At 37.7% G+C, this 16325-nt stretch overlaps 1 long non-coding RNA gene across 1 annotated transcript; it reads left to right on the forward strand.

Moving 5' to 3' along the window:
* Window positions 1-4585: 4585 nt before the first annotated feature.
* LOC104218456 (uncharacterized) lies at window positions 4586-8258 on the forward strand. Its single transcript, XR_709004.2, has 2 exons — window positions 4586-7627; window positions 7725-8258. It is a non-coding gene; the product is annotated as an uncharacterized lncRNA (long non-coding RNA).
* Window positions 8259-16325: the final 8067 nt, after the last annotated feature.

The raw sequence follows: 16325 nt of genomic DNA on the forward strand, positions 1-16325 counted from the left end.
ACACACGAGCAGCAACCATGGCTGTTGCCTCCCTCATCCTCACGTCGACACACAACAACACATACACACACAACACACAACCATAGTCCACAAACACACACACGCACGCACGCACGAGCTGCCAGCTCCATCGTCAATGGCGCCCTTTCACTGCTTCGTCTTCACGATGGCGCCCAAGTCCAGTCGTTGTTGTTGCTGCTGCGTTCTTCATCCGTCGAGTTGTTCCCGCCATGGCTGATGCCCGTGCTGCTGTTTCTCCTCCATGGTTCACGTTGCTACTGCTTTTCTCCTCCATGTTTCACGTCGCTACTGGCTTCTCCGTTCGTCGTTGCTACTGTCTTCTTCTTCAGATCGTCACGTTGGTTGCTTTTTCTTCTCCGTTCGTTCACTGCTGCTGCGGCCTTCACGTCGTCGAGCTGCTACTGTTGCGTCTCTTTCTTCGCCCTCGTCCAAATGACCAAACTACTTTCCGTTCGAGTTCGTCGTCGCTTCGATCCGGTTAGTGTGTTTGAGTTTCATTTTGTCCGTATTTTTGTTTTGATATTCTCGGATTTAAAAATCGATAAATGTTTGATTCTTGTTTTGTTCATGTTTATCGCTTAATTAATTAGTTTTTCAGTTTATTTCATGTGTTTTTATTTATTTTTGTAAAATAAATTGTTAATTTAATTTTAATGTTGTTAGATTTAAATTGAAATTCAAATAATTATTTCTTCTTTGGTTTGTTTTTATTCGTTTTAAAAGAATTTAGTTGTAATATAGAAATAGGGTAGTTTAATCGCTGGAATCATCCATCTTTGTTGATTAGTTTAGATTAAATTCGTGTTCATCTTTTGGTTGAAGTTCGTTCTTAATCCGGTCATTTAATGTGAGTTTATGTTTTAAATGCTTGATTTAATTTGAATATTCATCTTGGTTGTAATGTTGTTAGATTTAGTTTAAAGATACAATGATTATTGAATTTAGAAATTCAAATCTACTTATTTGTTATGTTCAATTTGTTAATATTATTGAATCTGAAAATATATGTGCTGTTAAAAATATCGTTCAGTCAAAATAATTCCGATTATTGATTTGTTGTTCATCGTTTAAGTTTGAATTTGTTGATTGAACTGGATTAGAGATTGGTTATAGCTGGTAATTTAATTTTAGGTTCTTAGATAATTTTAAAGTTTGAACAGATTTTGAATCAGGACGTAACAGTAGTTTTAGGGATAAAACGAGAATTAACCAATTACGGATTATTTAATTATGGTGGGGGACAAGACATAATAATAAAAGCAAAAAGGAAAAGGTTGATAATGATGTCTTCTTTTAAAAAAAAGGGAACATGGGGGGCTCACGTTGACTACTTTTACTAAAGTAAAAGTGTAGGTAATAATAAAAAGTTAAAGGGTGCACATAGTAAAAGAATATTGGGTTAATAAAGTAAAAAGGAATGGGGTAAAAAAGAAAAAGAAAAGAGTCTTGTTTTTGGTATAAAAGGAGGACTCATTTGACACTTAAAAAAGGGAGGAAAATTTTGGGAGAGATAAAAATTTCAGAACTAAAGAGAAGATAAGAACATACTTTTAATCTTGAAGAAGAGGATTTCTAAAATATCCGAATACTATTTCCGTGTATTCCTGAGTGTGATCTCTGCCTACTGTTTGCTTTCGAGATTTTCAATTGGCTTCTTGAGTTAACTGTTGGTCCTTTGTTATTGCTTTATTGAGTGGTTGTTGGAATTTCTGTTTGGTTTTCAAGTCTACTGCTGGGTTTTCTGACTGCTGGTTGTTTGTTGTTGCTGCGCTGTTTCTACTGCTGCTGATCCTATTCTTTCTTTCCTTGTATTCAAATACCATACACGATAATACTAGCTATTGCAAGCTGAAAAATGTGAAAGCATGAATACGTGAAGAATGGAACTTTGAAGTTTTAATTTTGCTTTTTCTTCGTTTCTTTTACTGATTGTATTTATGCTATTTCATGTATTACTGTTTAATAATTGGAATAAGAGAAAAATAACATAAGTTGGTCTTTAGTGAATCAGTTTGGCAAAATGGGTTAATTCACTAGTTATGAAAGTTTTAATACGGTCAACAGTAGGTCAATCATGAATGGATAGTTAAATTTAGTTAAAGCCAAACAAGACTAGATAATGCTTAAGTTTAATAATCTTTCTAATAAGCTTTAGTAATTGTGATTAAATCTAGTTTCAAATGGTTATGAATAATTAATTCCAATAGTTGTTTTTTTATATAACAATGCAAGCTTCAATCTAGCTATATTTGATTTCTTTTGAATATTAGTTGTCGAATTTCTTATTTTATTTATAATTTCGAATTTTTTCTTTAAAATTCTTTCATTTAATATTGGTCTTAATCTAGCAATTAGTATGTTACATGTTCTTAATTTTTCTAACTCCTAATTAATTAGGATTTTGTTTTTTTTAGAGACTAAACTTAATAGAAAAAATGTAGTCATTCTAAGATTATCTTTTTTTTTAAAAAAAAAAATAAAAAAAAAAATAATGAGACGAGCTCGCCAAATAAAAATGCAAATTGCGGGGCCCTCACAAAATGTATGTGTTAATTACTTAGAACTCGGGATAGGCCGCTTAGCGAACTCCACGGCCTTACCCAAAATAACAACACGCTAAGTTTCTTTAGGACGCGTCTTAATTAATCTTACTTTCCTAAACTCTGGTGCACATTTATGTGACCCAAATCCAAATCTCAGCGGAGTCGAAATGTGTCTCTAATCACGGGTACATTGATTATGACGTGGTTCGAGATGCGTGTCCATGACGTTGCAAATTCCTTTTAAAAAAAATAAGAATGAGATGAGCCTCGCCGAATAAAAAATACTAATTTGCGGGGCCCTCAGTAAATATTTGCTTTAAAATTGCTTAGACTTCGGGATGGACCGTTTAGCAAAATTTCACGGCCCTACCCAAAGTAAATGATACGCTAGTCACTTTAGGCGCGCCTTTAATAATCTAATCTTCTTAAACTCGGGTGCACATTTATGTGACCCAAATCCAAATCTCAACGGAGTCAAAGTGTGTCGACGATCACGGGTACATTGATTGTAACGCGGTTCGAAATACATTTTCACAACGTTGCAATTCCCTGTAAAATAATAATAATAATAATAATAATAATAATGAAAGCGGTAAAGAGTTAAAATCCGCACATAAGCTCATAATTGTATAAAAAATCAGATAAACAAGCCGAATATGACAGTTGAGCGACCGTGCTAGAACCACGGAACTCGGGAATGCCTAACACCTTCTCCTGGGTTAACAGAATTCCTTATCCGGATTTCTGGTTCGCGAACTGTAATACATAGTCATTATTTTCCTCGATTCGGGATTAAATTGGTGACTTGGGACACCCTAAAATCTCCCAAGTGGCGACTCTGAAATGAATAAACAAATCCCGTTTCGATTGTCCTTTAATTGGAAAAACTCCTTGTACCCTCGCGGGGGCGCCAAAAGGAGGTGTGACAGGGAGGATGTATTTCCTTTTGCAATATGGCACCTTTGGCTAAATAGAAATAATAACTGCTTTCATAATTCTTCAAACACCATAAACTATCACATGGTTAATACACAAGCCATTGAATTCAAGTTATTAGCATCCAACTATAAAGGCACGACACACAAAACTCCGGTACACATCAAGTGGTACCCACCACCATCTCACAAGTACAAACTAAATATTGATGCCTCCATGGATAAACATAACACGGGAGGCATTGGGGGTGTAATTAGAAACAATGGTGGAGACTGGATTATAGGCTTCTTCAACAGGATCAAAGCCCATAACTCCACACGTGCAGAATTGCAAGCACTCCAGGCAGGTTTGAATTTGGCATATGAACAACGACTAGCACCACTGGAGATTGACACTGATTCAACGGATATAATTAAACTGCTTCAACACAATATATCCCCCGCCTATACTAACACTATCTTAGAATGCAGGTACTTGTTGAAGAAATTGAGGAATCCAATGATCCGGCATAGTTTCCGCGAAGGCAACAAGGTGGCACACTTGTTGTGTAAATGGGGTTCCAAGCATCACCTAAGCTCTACAACTACTATTTTGCACTCACCTCCGGACGCAGCAAAGAATGCAATCCAGGATGACAAAAATGAAGTTTCAACTACTAGACTAGTATCAAGCTCTATATGTAATACATTAGCAGTACTTGAGAACCTTAGTATTATCCCTCCTATTACTAACAACGATGTAATGCCTCCCTAACCTTTTATGAATGAATCTATCCCTATTTCCAAAAAAAAAAAAGAAATATTTCCATATTATTCTTTTGTACTTAACTAAAAGTGGTCTTACAAAATTAGCAAAGTATTCCAAATATTAAGATGGTATTGTGACATGATTTGCAAAATTTAGGAGGGCAAGGTGGAGCTTTATCTAAAATAAATATGAAATTTCATAATGAAATCGTTAGATAGCTGGTGCATATTTTTAGACATTTCGTTAACATGTTCAACCTTTATTTATTTATTTATAAATAATAAATTAAGAGGTAAAAATGATCAATGAAGTTATTCATCCTATAACATGGTCCATATTGTGTGGCATCACTAGAAGTTCGCGAGTCAAATGAGTTTTGCTTTAATCATGATTTTTATGCCTTTTTAAAAAGAGGTACCTTTACCGGCTTTCCCAAGGCGTACGATAGAGTGTGCTGAAGTGCGCCTTCGCCGGAATGGTCGGGGCACAGAAACGGAAGACAGTCAATCAGATACAGCTTTTAAAATGAAAAGTCACAAAGGTTAATCGACTGAAAATTTTGTTGGAGATGAAATCAGGGAAATTCAAGGAGCTAGATAAAAAATTAGGGCAATAACTCTGCAACCAAATTTGTGTGGGGAGATGAAGACCCCTCCTATTCGAGAGTAAAGACAAGTTGAAATCAGTTGAATCAACCATAAATATTCAAGCAATGAATGCCCAAAAAAATATGGTGATGGAGAAGAGCACTGAGATAGGGCAGAGTAGTAAGACTCAACCAATTGAGCCGGAAAGTAAACAAGGCTCCAAGTTAGAGCTTAATTGGGGGAATTTATTCACTAGTAACAAACTTGTTGCTAGAGGCATGAGCTTAACATATATAGCTCCGGTAATTCATGAGGGTGAGAAAATTACACAATTACAACAACATGAGATAGAAGAAGACACTGAAAAATGGAAGTTGGCGGTGATCCTATATGTAGTGGGCGATTTTTCTTCAATAGGTTCTTTGGAACATTTCATTGCAATGCAATGGAATTTTGCGGCGAAGCCAAAAATCTTTTATCACAATAATGGGTATTTTGTGGTGATGTCCAACAACATGGACGACAAAAATGAGGTATTGTACTTTGGCCCTTATACAATGAATAACAGACTTATTATTATCAAAACTTGGGAGGCAGACTTCAATTTCAACAATGAGGTATTGAAAACAATTTCAATATGGGTGAAATTGCCAACCTACCCCTAAAACTGCTGTAATATAAAGTCGTTGAATAGAATCTGTAGTAATTTGGGGAACCCATTATATACCTATTTCTGTACAACAAAAGTAGACAGAATATCCTTTGCTAGAATCTTGGTAGAAATGGATGTCACCAAACCCCTCCCCAAAAAGACTAAAGCCAAGACCCTATGGGAAGAATCTTTGAACAGAAATATGGTATGACTGATTCCAGAGTTCTGTAAAACTTGTTTTTAGGTAGGGCACAATTGCAACATAGCATATCATAAACAAGTCCCCAATCAGAAACTAAAACATCACCCAAAAGAGATCCCAAAACCAAGAGAAGCGATAGAGAACAAGTGCAGGAATGGAAGTCCAAGCCTGCCAAAGCAGTAAAAATAGAGGGAAAGAAGGAAGAAAATATAAAGGTTAACTCACTAGAAGAAAATTAAAAAATAAGTTTAGCAAAACACGAACCATCCCTTTCACAGGATAACTGGCAAAATGTTAAAAGCAAGTTTGCAGCTAAGAAGTCACCTATTCCCAGAGTTGATGCTAGTAATGTTAGAACAACCAATTGATTCTCCTCATTTAATGACTCACGAAGAAACACAACAACTACCTACAACAATTATTATTGGAGGAAATGATAGCAAAAACGTGGACGTGGGGAGCACTAATAAATCTTGCATTCCAAAATGAAGCTTATCACTTGAAATGTGTGTGTGTGGGGGGGGGGGGGGTTGAATAAGTTGCACAAATAGAAGGAAATAAAGTTATTTATTAAGGAAAATAAACTTAGTATTATGGCAATTTTGGAGCATAGGGTGAAAGAGGATAAAGTTGATAAAATTATAAGAAAGATTGTTATAGAATGGGAATGGCAAGAAAATTATTCTCATAGTAGTAGATGAAGGATATGGGTTATTTGGGACAGTAACAGAGTGAATTTTAATGTGCTCAATATGAGTTTCCAATTCATTCATGGACATATTAAAATCCCAGCTTTGACATTGGAATTCAAGTTTATAGCTACATATAGATTGCATACACATAAGGATAGAAGGAATCTATGGGTTGAACTGTGGTGCCTAGAAAAACAACAAGGGGAATGGCTCATTATGGGGGACTTCAATGATATGTTGTACATAGATGATAGAATCAATGGCACATAAGTTCAAGATACATAAACTAAAAACTTTAGGAATTTTTTGGTGGACACATGAATGACTGAATTGAGGAGTGCTACTACACATGGACAAATAGTCATGTTTTTACAAAATTGATAGAGCAATTTGTCATGTCTCGCCTGAATGGATGCACAATATGTCACAACTAGAAGTAGATATAATGGATCCTGGTTTCTCAGATCACTCCTCGTTGGCCATCACCTTTGCAGACCATACATCTAAAAGACCAAGACCGTTCAAGTTTTTGAATTACTTAGCTGAATATAGTAATTTCCTAAAAGAGGTTGATAGTGTATGGATGAAACATGTTACAGGAACCTATATAAAAAAAGTATGGTTGTAGCTGAAAAATATTAAAGCTGAGATGAAGACTCTAAATATTAGGGATTTTCAAATGTTGATGGGAGAATACATAGCTTGAGAAGGGAACTAGATGAGACACAGGAAGGGATGAGAGAACACATACATGCAGGTAATCTTTTTGAAGCTGAGAAGAGAATAAGAGGTGATCTTGAAAATTGAGGAAAGCATCTATAAGCAGAAGTCTAGAGTATAATGGTTGCAACTAGGGGATGCGAATACAACTTAGTTTTATGCAAGCAAGAAACATAGGTCTGCGCAAAATTAGATTAAAAATCTACTAACAACAGCTGGAAAATGGATATATATACAGAATCAGATATTAAGGAGAAGATTACAAGTATCTACTAAAAAATTGTTGGGTACGACTGCTTCGCACTTATTTGATGTGTATCCTAAGATTTTTTCAAGTGGTACAGTTCTAAACAGATCACAATAGCTCCAACTAGTAACCCCACTTTTCAAAGAAGAAGTTCATGCAACTTTACAAGATATTGATGATTCAAAAGAACCTAGAGGGGATGGTTTTAATACCTTTTTCTTCAAAAAGGCATGGCGTGTGATTGGTGAAGACATAACAAGAGTTATTGCTAGGAAAAGAAGTAAGTCGTCTTCAATTACCATCCTAGATGTTATAAAATGCAATTGATCCCATTAGGATTTGCAGACGACTTACTTCTTTTCTTTTCTTTTCTGTAGGGTTGATGTAATCTTTATGAAAATGTGGTTTGATTGCTTCCAAGAGTTCTCACAGGCATCTGGTCTATAACAAACAAAGATAAGAGTTCTATATACTTTGAGGGAGTTAATAAAGATACTCAAACTGAGATCATAGAGCTGCTTGGTTTCCCAAAGGGAGAAATGCCCTTTAGATACATGGGAGTTCCATTGAGTACCAAAAGACTCTCAGTTATGCCGTGTCAACCTTTAATTGAGAAAATATTGGGACGGATAACCACATAAGTTTCTTTCATGTGCAGGGAGAGTCCAATTAATCAAGAATGTCCTTTTTTCTATACAAATATTTTGTTCATATGTCTTTGTACTGACTGCTAAGGTTGTGAAAATGATTGAAGCCACATGTAAAAGCTTTTTATGGTCTGGAGGCGTGGAGATTACAAAGAAAGCATTACTTTCATTGAATAAAATTTGTTATCCTAAAGTTGATGTTGTACTTAATGTCTGGGACATTGCCACATGGAATAAAGTAGATATTAGCAAGCTTCTATGGAATCTATGTTGCAAGAAAGACAAGCTCTGGGTGAAATGGGTGCACAACTACTATATCAAAGAGTGGAAAGTGTGGGGCACGGTGGCCAAAGGCTTCTTGGGTGGTGCAGAAAATACTAAAGGTGAAGACTTTCTTAGAACACGTTGGTATAGGGGAAGCCGAGTTGAAAAGTAGGTCTGAGTTCTCCATAAGAAAGGTATATATCACGATCCAAAATTACTAAAGGTCGTGATGGCGCCTAACACCGCTGTCAGGCAAGCCAACGGTGAATGATCATCTAAATTACACATTTTAGTATTTTGAAATCATAATATTAAATCGATTGAAATAGAATTTACATGGCAAATGATATATTTTCACAACTACAATAACGAACAACCAGTAGGAACCCCTAAAATCCGGTGTCACAGGTACATGAGCATTCTCTAAAGAGCACAATAATAATACAACATCTATCCAGAATGTAAATAAGACAAGATAAAATAAATGGTACAATGGGGACTCGGTGGACTGTGATACGTAGCCTGAATTGCATATCACATAAAGTCTCCTCAACAAATGCGCCTACTTGCCAAAGATGCTCACTAAATTACCTGTCAGATCTTGCGCATTTAGTGCAGAAGTGCAGCATGACTATGTAAGTCAACGCGTACCTAGTAAGTATCTAGCCTAACCCCGGAGAAATAGTGACAAGGGGTTGACATCGACACTTACTAGAGGTCCAAATAAATAAATGATAATTCATAACAGGTATGAAGTGCACAACAATAGTGGAGCAAATCTATAATTTCATAATGTTTCAATTATTTTTTTTAAAAGCATAAATTTCTCGATCTTGTATTCTACCTCAATATCTCGGAAAATGCCAATCGTCAATACCAATAAATAAGAAGTACCATAAAATGCGGGGCATCAACGGGAGGTTTATCTCATGAATATTCGGACTACTAGCGATATAATGCACAATTTTGCTGAGGTCGTTCAACCCTATCCAGAATAATGTGTACATTGTCCAGGGATGTGCGGTATGATCCATAGATGCATCTATATACTGCCGACGAATTCGGCCCGCTCCACAAGAAAGGAAGAAAGTTATCGAATCACGAGACACGTGCTTACAAGACAGTACATGAGCACAAAGTGAACATAACTTTTACCGTTTCTCAAATAACTAACCAATAACTCAAAGTGATAAGGCTTGGCCTAAGATAGATGTAATTTCTAAATCAAGTTCAATTATAATTTCAATTAACTAAGCCAGCAGAATAAGTTCAAGTAATTCAAATATTGCATGATAAAATCCTAAGTCTACCCGGACATAACATGCTTTAACTACATACAGACTCTCGTCACCCCGTGCGTACGTAGCACCCACAATTTGTAGAATTTAATAATTTCATCACCTAGGGGTAGTTTCCCCTTCACAGAGTTAGACAAGAAACTTACCTCGCTTCAAAGTTCCATAACCGGCTCCAACACCACTCTAACACCTCAAACCGGTGCATGTCGCTCTAAAACTAGTCAAACGATGTGAGAACCAATAAAAATACACTCTAATACTCATAATAAATCAATTCATAACAATTCCCAACTCCGTTCGAAAATTCAATAAAGTCAACCCTCAGGCTCACGTGCTCGGATTTCGAAATTTTTTTAAGATAAACTTTACCCATAATACCACGAACTCAAATATATAATTTATTCCAAATTCTATGTCCAATTTCGTGGTCAAATTCATAAAAAATACCAAATTCTAGGTTTTTCTCTTAAAATCCCTCAATTTTCATAAATATTCATGTTTTAATCAACATATAAACCATGTATTTACCTCAAAAGGTATAGAAATCACTTACCTAAAGTTTGATGATGAAAAGGGCACTCCAAAATCATCCCAAAGTCGGCTCCCATTGAAGTAATAAGGTTAAAATGAGCCAATATAGCTGCTACCCATGTATTAACCCTTCGCGATCGCGAAAAATGCTTTGCAATCGTGAAGCACAACTTTTCTCAGCTCAAAATTTCCCTTCGTGATCGCGGAAAACCAATCGCGATCACGAAGAGAAAGCTGCCCAACTCCTCCAGACAGCCTCTAGTAGAATGGTCAAAACCTTTTGTACAAAATTTTAAATGACAAATGGTTTGACTTTCTGAAAACTAGACATCAAGAGCTACAACTTCATTTTTGCATTCTCTCCAAATTCCTTATAGATTGCAAGACATAAGCTTCCAAAAGCAGCCCTGTGCAGCAAAAATTTCTTCTTCGCGAACGTGATTCACAGACCCCTTTCTCCCATTTTTTCCTTCGCGAACGCGACCCTTTCCTTGCTAACACGAAGAAAGGCGCACCAGGTCTAAAAAAACAGCAGCTCAACCTGGCGAAATGACCCGTAGACCCTCTGAAACGTACCTGAGGGCCCCGAGACCGCGTCCAATCACACCAACAAGTCCCAATACATCACATAAAATTGCTCGAGGCCTCAAATCACACCAAACAACATCAAAACTATGAATCAGCGATCGAAACCTTTCTTTAAACTTTAAAACTTCCAAACTTCGATGAACGCATCTAATTCATACCTAAACATTCCGGAAAGACACCAAACTTTACGTACAAGTCATAAATCACGATATAAACCTATTCCAAAGCTCGAAACCTTAACGAACATCGATAAAACCAAAGTCCACTTCAAATCAAAATTAAGAAATTCTTAAACTTTCAAAATGCTAAATTTTCATATTAAACGACGAAATGCCCCCTGATCACCCGATACTCAACCCGAACATACGCGCAAGTCCGAAATCATCATACGAACCTATTGCAACCTTAAAATCCTGATTCCGAGGTTGTTTACTCAAAAGTCAAACCTTAGTTAATTCTTTTAACTTAAAGCTTCCAAAATTAGAATTTCCATCTGAATCAACTCTAAGCTTCCCGAAATTCGATTCCGACCACACGTACAAGTCATAATACCTGAATGAAGCTACTCAAGGCCTCAAACTATGAACGATGTGCTAGAGCTCAAAATGACCGGTCGGGTCATTACATTCTCCCCAGCTTAAACATATGTTTGTCCTCAAACATGCCAAGAACTGTTATGGAGTTTTCCAAATTCACTAGTCAACACCTTGTGCACTTACTCGTGCCACCACAACCCATATCAGCACCTTTGCTTGAGCCAGACAAAAAATCCTTCCTGCTACCTTAGCTAACAAGCTTTAGAACCAAATTCCAACATCCGAAATTCTCCATAATACCCGATTCTAACATACGAACATTGTATCAATCACTACACACTACATCCAACATGACCATGCTCCTCCGCTGAAGTTACACCATGCACCACATGGGTCGCTTGACCATAAAAACATCCACTGACAACAATAATTGCAATTCCATGAATCTGATTCCCACAGCGCACCTCATGATGCATATAAGTCATGTTCCAACTCTCGCAATACCGCCACGACAGAAGAGATGTGTAGAAACTGATAAACACCTGCCGAGTTAATAATTCATGGAGTCTCTCCTCCTAACAAGGACCATTACCTCATTCTAAACTTAATAACGATATTTGCTCTTTAATATTCCCTTCATAAATACGATCGCACTGATCCCAGGTCCAATAACCTCGTCTCGCCAGTACAAGCTATATAGTCAATTAGCCATCTTAAACACTTCCAAAATCTCATATGACGCCAACAAGCTACTAACTCAAATATAACTCATAAGGAAGAATGAACTGTAATAGGGAATTAACCACCCGCATAACAAATAGAATGGCTGAATAGGTGCTAAGGACCTACCCCAGGGATGAAAAAACAAGGCACACAAAATAAGTGTAAGGAACTATGCTTAACATCTAACTGTTGCGGCGTGCAACCTGATCCACACATGATATCCTTGCGGCGCGCAACCCGATCCAAACAACACACCTATGGCGGCGTGCCACCCGATCAATAAATGATAATAAATAAGGAAGTACCCATCGAGCCATAATGCTTATACCTACGAAATATCCGAATATCGACCACGAGCACACCAAGTGCAAAAATACATCCATGTGGGGAGGATAGTGCCATACGCTACAAAACCCAAGCACAACTAAGGTGCAATAAATGACCTGTATCTCGAGAGCCATCCTCCTAATATAACACCACAAGCTACACGGGACCACAACACACATGTGAATAATAAGGCGGCTCATAACCCAAATGGTACAATAGAGGATTACATGGAATAGCTAATGATGGAAATAACATCCAACGCTCGAAGACCCTCCACAAGCAATGTTATGTTGAATGAACACATCCGACCTGATGTAGAGAACACGTTCATATTACACCTAACAACGGACCTTAAGCCAATTCTAATCATACCATACTGAACCAACAACCTACCAAAGGCCCACAATGGCCCTATTTATGCCACACACGAGCAGCCGTCCCAATCCAGAATAATCTCCCAAAGTCCACAACCAAGGAATAAAGTGTCTTCCAGGCATAAACCCTTGACTTGCCTTAGAAATAATAGAAGCTCCATTATAGAATCATAACGAAACTCAACAACACTCTTCTCGAGCGACCTGAATCGTGAGACTACATCATCTCAATATCCATGAACCATCTCATACCTTCCTCATGTGCACAATAGTATCTCCAACAGGTATACCCATTCTGAAGGCCTTCCGCGAGTCCGAAGCTAGTTCTTCCTTTCCTCAAATACTGTACCGCATACCTGATAATAATGTAGAACACTCCAAGTCCCATTTACAATCCACTACAAAAACTCAATCCTTAACAATGGTACGGACCCAAAATCCTTAGACACTGCACTTAAATTCTTGAACCCACTAGGACCGTTGTTGAGAGTCACCCACTATGACCTAGTCCGAATATAACCAACTCTGATGCTCTGCTAGCATATGAACACTCTCTCAAAGAAGCAACCGGCTGAATTCTTTTCCTTGTACATCATATCCACAAGAAATATAAACTCAGAGTCTTCCCAAAACCAGCACATAAATCGATAAGGCAAATTATAGCCCACATTCATCAAGTCCTTTGCTCGAATTACCTCTAATGTTTTCTTTTCTTAGTCCTAAATGATACACCATTGCATCGATAACCAAAGACCGCACAAACGACAACCATGCGATCCACTTGTAGACGGTGGGCTCTCCCACTTAACTTTATTCTACAATTACATAAATCTATATCCCACAAAGCTTCCTTCTTCTCAATTACCATGATCTCGCACCTTTAACCCGCACTCTCGAAATCTTTTGTTAAACCTTTCATGAACATTCCAAATCATCAATCACAATCACACACCCGACCTCTTACTGGACAACAAGTAGAATTCTTCGTACAAGCTTCATCAAACTCACGCATCTGCTGACCCACCCATAAGAGATAGTCCACCTGTGGAATTCCATGCCGACATCTTCCAACAACGCTGCACTGGGTACCACTAACACGAAATCAAAAAACCCTCCTAAGCCCATGCTCGTCCACCGGTTATTCAAGTTCTTCCATTCCCCATTGACATCAACTAAAATTCCTACACTACATTCCAAACTCAAGGTCATGCTGCATCAAAAACGATAATCAAGTTCTCGCACCCCTCTTCATTTCAAGCAAACTCCTTTCTGCCATATTCAACCTTCCTCAGTACAGTAGCCACCATTTCAAATAAAATCTGTAGACCTAGTCACTACCACCATAATCCCTAAATTGCTCTAAACATTTCTCAAGGCATGTGGCTATCCTACCACATAATCCATATGCTACTCTGCCACTCCCACCTTAGGTTAAACCATCTCCTTAAGCAACTTCTCGACCTCTGTTGTTTACACTTGACCTGCTAACAATTCAACCACCGTGAGACACCTCCCACCGTGTCCGTCCTCCTCCTTTGCTACCAAAATACTACCTCAAATCATAGTCCACATTTGTAGACCCGAACGGGCAAATTGCCACCAACTCTGAGACTCCATAAGTATCATTTTACCCGAGCCATCAACGTTAGAAGCACCAATTTGATTCTAAAATGGATACAACAACCACTTCTCATGCACTATTTCACAACACTCTGCCCTGAAGGCAAATCAAAGAAGACCATAACACCGGCGAGCCTTAATACGTTCAAATAAGGACGACAACACCATATCACAATTAAGATTTCCATAGTACTCGAAAATATCATGTCTCGCTACTCCATCAACCAAATCTTGAGCATTCATAGACCGATTATCTTTCATCCGCTAGATTTAAATGTTGAACCCCTAAATCATGCACCAAGAAATCCTCCTTTCAAGTTATTCACTGCCTCGACACATAGACAAGTACCCCACCATTACACCAACACTGTGCGATAACATCGTCTGAACATCATAGCAATCTCTGCGTAGCCTCAAAACCATCGAAAATAAAACTACTAAGCTAAAATGACAGAACATTCTTCCGTAAGAAGACGATAATTACTTGCTTGAATGCGTAGCGAGAAACATCCTACCCCACGTCTGTAGTACCACTACAACTCCTCGATGCCCAATTGACACGAACGTTGAACATCATATAAGAATGAGTAGGAAGGATACAAAGGCATAAGCCTCAAAGGAATCAAATCGCACGATGAGGAATCAAGAAGGAAAGCGCTCAAACAGCCCTGTAGCCTCTCAGAGATAAGTACAGACGTCTCTGTACCAATTCGCAAGACTCTACTACACTTGCTTATGAATCGTAAGACCTAAGTGAACCTAACACTCTGATTTCAAGCTATCACGACCCAAAATCTACTAAAGGTCATCATGGCACCTAACACCATCGTCAGGTAAGCCAACGGTGAATGATCAGCTAAATTACTCGTTTTAGTATTTTGAAATCATAATTTTCCTTAATTAAATCATTTGAAATAGAATTTACAAGGCAAATGATAATATTTTTACAACTACAATAACGAACAACTCGTAGGAACCCCCAAAGCACGGTGTCACAAGTACATAAGCATTCTCTAAAGAGCGCATTAATAATACAACATTTGTCCAGAATGTAAATAAGACATGATAAAATAAATGGTACAATGGGGACATGGTGGACTGCGATGCGTAGCCTGAATTGCAGCTCAAATAAACTCTCCTCAACAGATGCGCCTATGTGCCAAGATGCTTACTAAATGACCTGTCAGATCCTCCACATTTAGTGCAGAAGTAAAGCATGAGTACATAAATCAACGCGTACCCAGTAAGTATCTAGCCTAACCCTGGAAAAGTGGTGATGAGGGGTCGACATCAGCACTTACTAGAGGTCCAAATAAATAAATGACAATTCATAACATGTATGAAGTGCACAATAATAGTGGAGCAAATCTGTAATTTCATAATGTTCCAATTATTTCTTTTAAAGCATAAATTTCTCGATCTTGTATTCTACCTCAACATCTCGAAAAATGCCAAGTGTCAATACCAATAAATGAGAAGTGCCATAAAATGTCGGGCATCAGTGGGAGGTTTATCTCGTGAATATTCAGACTACTATCGATATAATGCATGGTTCTGCCAAGATCGTTCGGCCTGATCCAGAATAATATGTACACTGCCGAGGGATATACAGCACGATCCATAGATGCATCTATATACTGCCAAGGCATTCAACATGCTTTACAAGAAAGGAAGGAAGTTATCGAATCACGAGACACGTGCTTACATTACAGTACATGAGCACAAAGTGAACATAACCTTTACTGTTTCTCAAATAACTAGCCAATAACTCAAGGTGATAAGGCTTGGCCTAAGATATATGTAATTGCTAAATCAAGTTCAATTATAATTTCAATTAACTAAGCCAGCTGAATAAGTTCAGGTAATTTAAATATTGCATGATAAAATCCTAAGTCTACCCGGACATAACTTGCTTTAGCTACGTATAGACTATCGTCACCTCGTGCGTACGAAAGCACCTACAACTAGTAGCATATAACAATTTCATCACCTAGGAGTAGTTTTCCCCTCACAGAGTTAGACATAAGACTTACCTCGCTTTGAAGTTCCATAACCGGCTCAAACACCACT

This window comes from Nicotiana sylvestris, chromosome 3, assembly GCF_000393655.2.
Source record: "Nicotiana sylvestris chromosome 3, ASM39365v2, whole genome shotgun sequence".
NCBI lineage: Eukaryota > Viridiplantae > Streptophyta > Magnoliopsida > Solanales > Solanaceae > Nicotiana > Nicotiana sylvestris.